Below are 10,241 nucleotides of genomic sequence, written 5' to 3' on the forward strand. Positions count from 1 at the left end.
CAATATAGCCACTGGAATTACAGACAACTTAAAAACATGATGATTCTCAGCCAATGTCTAGAGGTACATGGAGTGTATTTTTTGTATGACTTCTAAGTAGATAGTAGTAGTAGATATATGTCATACATATATATATATATATATATATATATATATATATATATATATATGTCATTCGGTAGTGTAAATCACACAGAATTTTAAAATGTGTGTATTATGTCTGTGTGTTGAGATTTGTGTGAGTAATGACTCTGAGGAAGAGAAAAAATTTTGACTCAATTTCGCTCATCTCTCACTCTAAGCCTCCCCTTCAACTCTCCCATACCTCCCCGGGGAGACATACCTCACAGTTTGACAACCCATGCGTTATGTACTAAACTAAGATTAAACTGCTGGCTTCCCCTTAATCTTATTCCTGACAAGAAAGCAAATAATTTCCCAAAATGTTGAATGATTCCTCTGCACATGTCTCTGTAAATACTTCTAGCATTTTTGCTTGAGAACATTTTGAGTGCAGTAAGCTACTTTTACTTTAAAAAGGATTTTTTTCATAATGATATTGTTACATTTATTACTTTGTGCTTCCACCACTTGTTTGAAGTTGTTTTGTGTAGAGCGTCTCAGTGGCTCATTACAGCCAGAGTTTCCAACCCAGCCCCGGCTCTCTATGAAGACGGAGGAAGGAGAAAACCACTAAAAACAAAGCAAACACTAACACCTAGATTGTAAATAAAAGGCAAAAATAGAGGAAACCTCAGGAGAGGCTGCCCCCTCCAGGGATGGCCGGATGGGCACTAGGAGCTGTGGGTGGGAAAAGGCAGTGAACTGTACATGGACAGATTTAGTAATTGTTGTGTCGCCTCAGCTGCAGCCGCCACAGGCCTTCCACGGGGACAGAAGCCAAAGGCCAGCTTGTAAACATGAAAGTGAAACCTGAGATTTTTGAATGTGTTTGCAGTAGGCGACTGCACACATCATATAACAACATCCTGGATTAACATCTGGTCTGGGACGTTTTTTCTCTCTTTATGGCTTATAGGCATTTGCGACAAAAAAAGAGTGACAAATGGCCCAAAAGTAATAATTCACACTTTTACTTTGGGACTGTGTAAAAGTAACTCTAAAGTGGTCACTAAAGTGACCATAGGGGCAGTGCTGTTGTAATTAGAAATAGATTTGCATGTGTCATGCATGTGGTAACTACAAGGTTCTAATAAATAAGTCGGAGCTTTTTCTTTTGCCATTATAATAGGTGTAATTTCTAAAATCCAGTCAACTTTTTTTTTTCTTTTTTTTTTTTTTTTTTACCATTACTGTGGAGGTCATGGCTGAGGTGGTAGAGCAGGTCGGCTGCTGGCCCTGGGTTGCTGGTTCAGTCTGGCTCCTCAAACCCAGGGTTGCGTCAGGAAGAAAGCTTTGCCAAATCAACTAGGCGGATGGTGTTCCACTGTGGTGCCCCCAAAAGATGACAACAATAACAACAGCAACATCACTGTGAGCTTCACACAGCTTTACACAACTAATCAATATTAAGTTCCATCCACATGCCTCCTTTAACACACCAGTCCTTCAACTGTAATTGGTCTATTATTGAGTCAGAAAAACACGACAGTAGCTCTTGAAATCTCAAATCTCTCCAAAACTTTCCATCAAAATTATATTACATTGGAGGCAAGAAAAAGGTAGAGAGATGCAGGTATAGAGTTATGGCACATGTATAAACCTAGCACCTAAGCTTGGTGGACGCTGTCAGCGGACACTTTTTAGTTAAAAAGGTGAGCTAGTATTCTTGAGTTGGGAAGATGCATATATATGCATGTAATGGCTGCTGAAGTCAATGTTTTTTCATAAGCTTGTAGCTCTTTTTATATGTTTGAAGACGCACACCACGCACGTGTATAGATGTTGTTATGCATGCAAGTTGAGTGTGTATCATGTATTCATCTTTTGGGGAGATAAAAGTCTGTGCTTGCGTGTGTGTATGTTTGTGTGTGTCTATGTGCGCTTGTGTGTGCATGCTTATGTTCATCAAACACATCCCTACACTGTTTCTCCAAACTGTCTTCAGGGAGTGGTTGCTTTTCCATTAGTAGATGTAGAAAGAGGAGCAGTGGGAGGGATATTTGCTTGCACCAATTAAGACTGTCATTAACTCTGTGCAACACACACACTCACACACACACACACACGCGCTCAATCACAAAGAGACAAACCCACACATACACACACACACACACACACACACACACACACACACACACACACACACAAACACACCCAGTATTTAACACATTTAATTTAACAGTGTGAGTCAGTGTGTGTGCGCCTCTGTTTCTGTCTGAAACCTGTTGTTCGCTGAGACAGGACTGTGAGGTGACACTTTCATCTCTTCCTCTATCATTTTCTTTCTCTCATTCCAGGGCTGCAAGAACACAAAGAGCCTGTGAGTGTGTGTGTGTGTGTGTGTGTGTGTGTGTGTGTGTGTGTGTGTGTGTGTGATTGTGTCAGAAAAAACTAAATCAGATATCACCTGTCTGAATGTGATTAACTCTAATTATTGATTGATTGTTACAGCATTTAATTTAAAGTACAGTGTCTCCACTAATATTACTTTATCCACCCCAAGCTACACTGGATTAGGGCTGAAACAGTGTGAGTTACTGGGTGTTAAACAAGACTTTTATCCGAATGTGGATATATAAATGTGAGCGTTTCAAACCTAGTGCCCCAGTACAATAAAGTTTCCCCATGAATTTCATTTTGGTGAGGATGGGAAAGGCTCTGAACCTGCACCACACCACCATGGGACAGTTAAAGTCTCCATTCAAACCCAGGTTAATAAGGATGGAAAACTTGCATGGAGATTTTCCTCAGTGAAGCTGATAGATCTATAATGAAACACCTTGCACCACATCTGTTATATGGATAGTTTGCTATACAGACAGCACCAGAGACGATGCTTAATAAAGACAACACAGAACTAATGTAGCAGTCTTGCTCTAGATTCAAGCCCTGAGTTGCTCGAGTTTACCAATATTGATTGAACTGCCCACCTGGCCACAGGGATTGCGGATGTGATTCATGTCTAACGGGGTGTTTCCGTTCCAGTCTGCCCTGAAATGCTAATAATGTACGTTGTTTGGGCTGGAGGGAGTTTTTTACGCTGACTGTATCACATCTTCGTCCGTTGGGGGACACACACACTGGGGAACATAGCCTTAGAAAGGCTGAGAGGGAGAAAGGCTCGCACACATATTCTGGGAAAAGTGTGTGTGTGTATGAGTGTGTATCGAAGCTCGGACACAGCAGACACGTGTCACCTCAGCTCCAGTGCTGTCAAGCTAAACTGACATAAACAGCCCCAGGCGGCCCTATCAGAGATGGACTTTACATAACGGCTGAGTCACTGACAATCTATTTTTATGGCTTTGAGGTGTGTGTGTGTGTGTGTGTGTGTGTGTGTGTGTGTGTGTGTGTGTGTGTGTGTGTGAGTGTGTGTGTGTGTGTGTGCGCGTGTGTGTTTGCATGCGCGCGTGTGTTCCAGCGCTTCTATCTCTCTGAGAGCCAATTTGAGTTTTAGACCTTCAGAACGAGGACATATTTGTGATGTCAGGTCATCCTGACCAGGCCTCAGTGCTTTAAGGGTCTGTTTGAGGGCTACGCCTTGGTTTTCAGGTTGAGGTCTGAATAGGGATCAAGTTAAAGGAGGCTACTAGTACAGTGGAGAACTGATGGGAAGGGAGAGCAGTGGGATAAGAGGGATGACTTGCAACAGGGCGCCGCAGGCATGTGTGGCAGTAGAGCTGATGGTAGTGAATGAGGAGTTAGGGTGAGTAAATCCAAAAAAACACAACAAGTGTGTGTTGAAGTGGGAGAAAAACTGGGTGCTCAAACTTAAAAGTGTTAATCAGTTATTGAAGTAGAAAAAGGTGGCACACCATCAAAGCAGTCAGCGTCCTTTCAAAATAAGAGTCTGTCCTCTTGATGTTTAAATGTTAGTACGTGGAAAAGCCTCAGAGATTATTGGATTTTTGCGGCTGATACATGACATTGTTTTATATATATATATATAACAATGTCATGTTATATATATATATATATATATATATATATATATATAACAATGTCATGTATCAGCCGTATTCATTTTATTACATAAACACATGATTGGAGAGTCCTTAAATTTGGTTAAACATCTCTCACCTAGACATGTGATAAAAAGGATATATACAGCTGAATATATCTTTAGCATTTCTTTACTGACATGCTTTAACTTATGGAGATACTGATTTTGAATTTTAATCTGCTTCTTCATGCGCATCAGACTATACAGTACAATATACAGTACAGTACAGTACACTATGATTTTTTTCTGTTAAAGTACATGCAGTAAATTATGTGAAAAGGTAAAACAAAAACATAACCTTGAGATTGTAATGTTATTTAACAGAGATTAAAGTGTGAACATTTTAATCAAATTCAGTTCACTTCAGTGGTGACCACATAGCCACAAGGTTAGGATAAAGGTCTAGGAAAATGAATGCAGTCACTGAAATGTCATCAAAATACACATAAACGCATAAAAACAGAACTCAAAAATGACAATATTAAGAATGAATTTCATATTCAAAACCATTTTCTTAATCAAAATTATATTTTATATTTTTTTAAACATCTAAATTTAAAATTCATATTCCAGATTGCATCAAAGCAAAGAACAAGTATTCAGTAGTCAAACCATGCATACCTTTTTCAGCAGTCAAGAGTGAATGTGAACCACTGCAGTGATATGAAAGGTGTTGGTACCACTTCTGATAAGGCACAGTTTATAAAGGATTTATGAGGATTCATTAATGTTTAATAAATCATTTAAACAGTTTATAAATGGATTTTGGTCCACAAGTCCTGCAGCTTTTCGCCAGAAGATAAGTGGTCATCCTGAAAATTTGAGGAGCTAAAAAGACAACCAAAGTATCATCATTAATGAGGACTTTCCACACCTGGCAACCCTAAAGTTGTTCTTATCACTGCCTTATAAATGATCTATAAAGCACTGGCATTAACTATTGATAAATCCATTAATAACAGCTTATTACCCCTTTGTAATTGTTGCCTCATCAGAGAGAGGTACCCAAATATCATATATAAGATAATAACTGTGTAACCTTTAGAATAGCAGCCCTTTGGGGAAATGCAGCTACTGGAAGTTTAATAAACATTTCAACATAGTTTCAATTTTGTTAAATTTTTTAAAATGGCATAACATACAAGCCATGTTCAAGTTCCTTTACCAGTAAGTATCCACTCCTACTGAAGTGTGCTTGAGCAAGACACTGAGCGTCCAGTGTCACTGTTCTGTAGCCAACCCCTGTCTGACCTCCAAGCAAGAAAAGAGCTTACACATAGAGATTCAGACACTGTATTGTTAATGCAGGAAAAATAATAAAGTACGATTAGCAGCTATTTTTAATGCTGCTAGTTATAAGTTAAATTACTGAAGTTTGAATTGAAGTCATGAATTTTTATAGATATATTTGAGTTCTTGTTGTCAGTGTAAGTAGAGCATATTATGGTGTAAGTGTGTGTTTAATAAATCAATAAACAGAAGAAAATGTGCATCAGGCATGTAAATGGATTATTAACTGATTTCATTGGTTGGAGTTGTGTATTGGTTCTTGTTACGGACTGAGTAATGATGGAGGTCGTAATTACATGCATCATTTGTATCTACGTTAATCAACAGTATGTGAAATTGTATTTACAGCTGTTAAACATTTAAAGGACAAATGTTGAAAATTGAAAAAGTATGAATTATTCACAGTGTTTGCCAAACAATATGAACAATTTTATTTTATCAGTTCTTGATGCAGCTTCTGTACTCTGCTGTGTGACCTTAAACGCCACATCCCAGCAGCCCAAACAGAAATCCTGACCTTTACAGTCACATTTATAGTTTGATGATGGAATACGTCTCTGATCATTTCTATATTTATGAAGACAGTATTATATAGGTTTTAAGATTCATCAGCGCTGGTGGTCATGTTTCTCTGTCCACTATAATTTATTTGTGAGTCGATGGCAAAACACCCACACACACACTCATTCACACACACACACTTTGCCATATACAGTATTTTCACCTTCTGAGGCCAGAACAGGTTAATAAATCCCCTCTCAACTGCCTGTGGCGTCAATAATTTACTTTTATCCCTACATATTTTATGATTTCAATCCCAATTGAACTTGGATTTATAAAGGTGTATTAACATTCAAGCATTCTGAAGGAAGGAACCCCTTCTCTCTGTGTTTGCCCGCCTCCCACAGCATCACATCTAATTCTGTTCTGTTCCATTCTTAAAATGACCCTTATCACACATATGACACACACACACTGAAATATGTGTATGTTTGGAATTGTTGTTAAACTTTTTAGGTCACACACACACACACACACACACACACACACACACACACACACACACTGCAACCTTTACTTCTGCCATTACACAGTTGGAACATTGCAATCTTACAGTTTACACATGTATTCATTTAATGAAAATATTTTCAATAAACAATGTATACATGCACTGGTACACACACACACAAGAACACACACAAGAACACACACACACACACACACACCTGTCTGTCATGCTGAGTCCCACTGAGCCTTGCCTGCTCCACTTTTTTTTTTATCATCTGTCATTCTGGAGCATGTCAATGTTTAACCCCCTCCCACGCTGACTCTCTCTCTCTCACACACACACACACATACACGCTGCCTTTCTTTTTTAACAAACTGCACAAACATACACAGTTGCGCAAACACTGCTTTTTTCCTTCGTTCCACCTTAACACACATTTGCACTCACACATACAATCCAGGGCAGCGGTTTAAACAGACAGAAACCAGCAGGAGCAGTTTTCACATACCTTTTTGCTCTCTCTCTCTCTTTTTTATGTCATTACTGGGGCTGATAGAGTTGGAACTGTCATTTACAGCCTCATATGTGTGTGTGTGTGTGTGTGTGTGTGTGTGTGTGTGTGTGTGTGTGTGTGTGTGTGTGTGTGTGTGTATATGTGATTTTGTTTGTTGAGGAGTGACACAGGCTGGTTGCATATCTACTTATGTCTGACAGGAATCATTTTGTAGTCCGGTCAAAGAGGGCATCTGCCATCCCACCAGACTCTCTCCTTTTCTCTGCAGGACTGCACACACAACAGTTTTGGAGGCTGCGGGGTTTCTTCCTCGTGGCTGCATCCAGCATTTAGGCTGCTTATGGATTTTTAAATACTAGAGTGTTGCGCCTGCAGCTCAAAATAAGAAGGTTTAAAATTTTTAAGCTTAAATTTGCACTTTCTTGGTGAGTTAGGGAAGATGCTTGGTTGTTTAAATCCTCTGAGGTGTTTATGGGAAAAATAGTGATGTGGTGTTTCATGAAAAGGTGGTAATGATACAGTGTGACCTGCGGTTCGTGATCATCATTCAGCAGTCACCAATCAGATATATTTTATGAGTCATAATTTTTCCCAGTACAAAGATCATCTTCATGTTATGTGAAGATGAGTATCATACATTTTCGTCTTAAAGATTCATAGAAACCCTAAAAAAAGATATTCTGAAATTAAAGAGATACACTGGGCTTTGATATACACCCCCCTCAATACATTCCTGCTCAAATGTCCTAAAAACCCTTATAAAGCATCATGTCCTTGGTGTGTCCTTCACATTCTCCACTTTAGAACGTGCACAGTTTGTTCATTTTCCTGGTTTAGGGTTGCTGGAGATTAAAACAAATTGCTCTGGACCCATGAAAAATGACAATCATATCTCACATGCTTAATAGCTTTATGGGCCATGTGACAGCATGTAGGTAGGCACTGAGGGCCAACGTGCCTGCAATATTGAGAAGTCCTTCATTAAGTGTGTGGTCAGTGTGTGTGTGTGTGTGTGTGTGTTTGCGTGCGTGCGTGCGCGTTCGCTCGCGCACAAAAGTAAATATATGAACGTCTTCCTAAACTAGACTGGACAAAACATGTTGCAACAAGCTCACAGAATGTCAAGGGGAATATAAATGCGCTATGCGTAAAGGCATTAGCGCGGTGTTCATGATAAGGAGTCAAAAAACATGGCACAAAACAGATTAGGAATAAGACGCAAATGAGCCAACGGAGATAATCCTGTTATCTCGTTGGATGTAAAATGCCAATGTGGAAGCATCCTCAGAGACCACGATGAACTGAGCATGAACTAATGCTGCAGATATACGGAAGGAGGAGGAGGAGGAGGATGAAGGGGGGCAAAACAATATTGGCAACCTCGAGTAAACACTGTTGTTCTTGACCTTATGGCACACACTCGCCGTTTACCACAATGTGACCGGCTGTTTATTAATTGAGAGCCCACACACGCGCGCCCTCGCCGTCTTCCGTTTGACACCAGTTCGATATTCTCCTGATGACATTGTATCACCTTTGAGAATTCCCTGTCAGTAACAACACCGGGTCTGTGATAGCCCACATAAGCCAGCATTGATAGATGATCGCTGTCAAGTTGAACAGAAGAGAATTTGGGGCTCTGCTCATTTAGGGTTTGGGACACCGGGATGCCGGTGGAGACGCACGCCGGTCATCACCTTCTAACAGGAGCGCATTTAACATTACGCACGACAGGACTGCACGCGTGTGCACACATACACACCGAGAGAGAACGAGAGAGAGAGAGACGCACACGGCCACAGATAACCCATAAACACGCACACACAACAAGAAAGACCAGACAAAAGGAAGACAAGCAGACTTACGGGATGACCCTGGGCTCTGCGGGCTTCTCTGTGCGCCCCATTGTGATATTCCCGTTATTCCCGTTTTAACGGAATCCTCAAATGCCGTGGTCGCAGTCCACGTCTCTGCAAATGTACCAGAGGATCACATAGAGAATGAGGAGTATGGCGAAGATGAAAAGCGCTACTAGGATGGCCTTTGTCACCGGAGAGATGAGCGACTGCATGTCAGGAGCAGAGCCGGGCAGAGCGGCGTGGGGCTCCGCGTCCGTCCGTCCTCAGTCTGCTATCTCTCTCGCTCTGCTCCTCTCCTCTCCTCCGCTCCGGTGGCAACTGTTGAGGACGGAGCCCGGGGCTTTGACGTGCGCGAACTCACACATTTAGAGCCTGACGCACATGCACACGCACTCCACGCCGCGAATATATGCCGGCGATCCAGGCGCGCAACGCGTGGGGGGCTTCCCTTGCTAGAAGCGGCGCAGGAGTGGGCTGTCAGTCCCCAGGTCCACTCTGCCTGACTGTCTGTCGCACATCAGAAGAAGCAGAGACGGGGAAGACACGAGTGATAACCACTCGTTCGCTCAAAGAAGGCTGCACTACAAAAAACCCGGTGAAATTCAGCAGGTGGAGGTTTAGATTAAATCCAGCAGAGACGTTTCTAGACAGAATGGAGAAGTCCTGAATTGCGCGCCGAGCTGCTGCACTTGTCGGCAAACAGGTTGATTAGTATTCCTCACGCTGGAGTGTGTGTGTACGTGTGTGTGGGGGTGTGTGTGTGCATGACAGGATATCATCTTATCACGACCCTCAACATCCCTTTTTGCTGCAAATGAATGGATTAATAGGAGAGATAAATCCAGATGGTTGCTAAATTAAACCTGTTTCCACTTGATGCGCCTTTTATTGTTGTTTTATATTATTCTTATGAGGTTGGTAGCCTACTTATTTTAAAAAATCTTAAGGCACCTTTTCAAAAAAATAAGGAATCCCATAGTAATCCCATAATAAAGAGAGGATGGTCTAAAAATGACGTGGAAAACTCTTGTTAAATCATAATAATATTGCAGCTGTTGATGCAGTAGCTTAGACAGTATAGGCCCATCACAAGGTCATAGTTAAAATGGGTTAGAGTTTTTGTGATTGTTTGTTTGTTCTTTTTAGGATATGGAAATTAAGAAATCACCTTTTGTTTTGTAGTTTCACTTACGCAAGAAAATCCATATAAGTGGGCTACCTGCAGCCGGAAATACAAACACCCCATAGACATGACTCTGTAAAACAGATTTTTCGTGGAGCCTCTTACCCACTTAGTGACGCGCTTAATTTCCGTTTGGATTCTATCAGATGATCACAAATCATATTTAGGCTAACCACTGTGCGGACTATTAATAGACATAAACAGAATGCATTATCCGTGCTGCTACAAGTTGCAATAGACTACATATTTTTAAGTGACTA

The 10,241-nt window shown here is 40.9% G+C and overlaps 1 protein-coding gene across 1 annotated transcript in view; it reads right to left on the reverse strand.

Moving 5' to 3' along the window:
- The window catches only part of LOC111662713 (polyprenol dehydrogenase), a 44,368-nt gene extending 34,886 nt beyond the window's left edge, over nt 1-9,482 (reverse strand). Inside the window, exon 1 of the mRNA XM_023416668.2 lies at nt 8,805-9,482. The gene's annotated coding sequence lies outside the window, so the exon portion shown is untranslated. The remainder of the gene's footprint in view (nt 1-8,804) is intronic.
- Between the last annotated feature and the right edge of the window lie 759 nt (nt 9,483-10,241).

The sequence above is a fragment of the Seriola lalandi genome, unplaced genomic scaffold (assembly GCF_002814215.2).
Source record: "Seriola lalandi dorsalis isolate HSWRI2012SDOR001 ecotype SW California unplaced genomic scaffold, Sedor1 jcf7180002054568, whole genome shotgun sequence".
Lineage (NCBI taxonomy): Eukaryota > Metazoa > Chordata > Actinopteri > Carangiformes > Carangidae > Seriola > Seriola lalandi.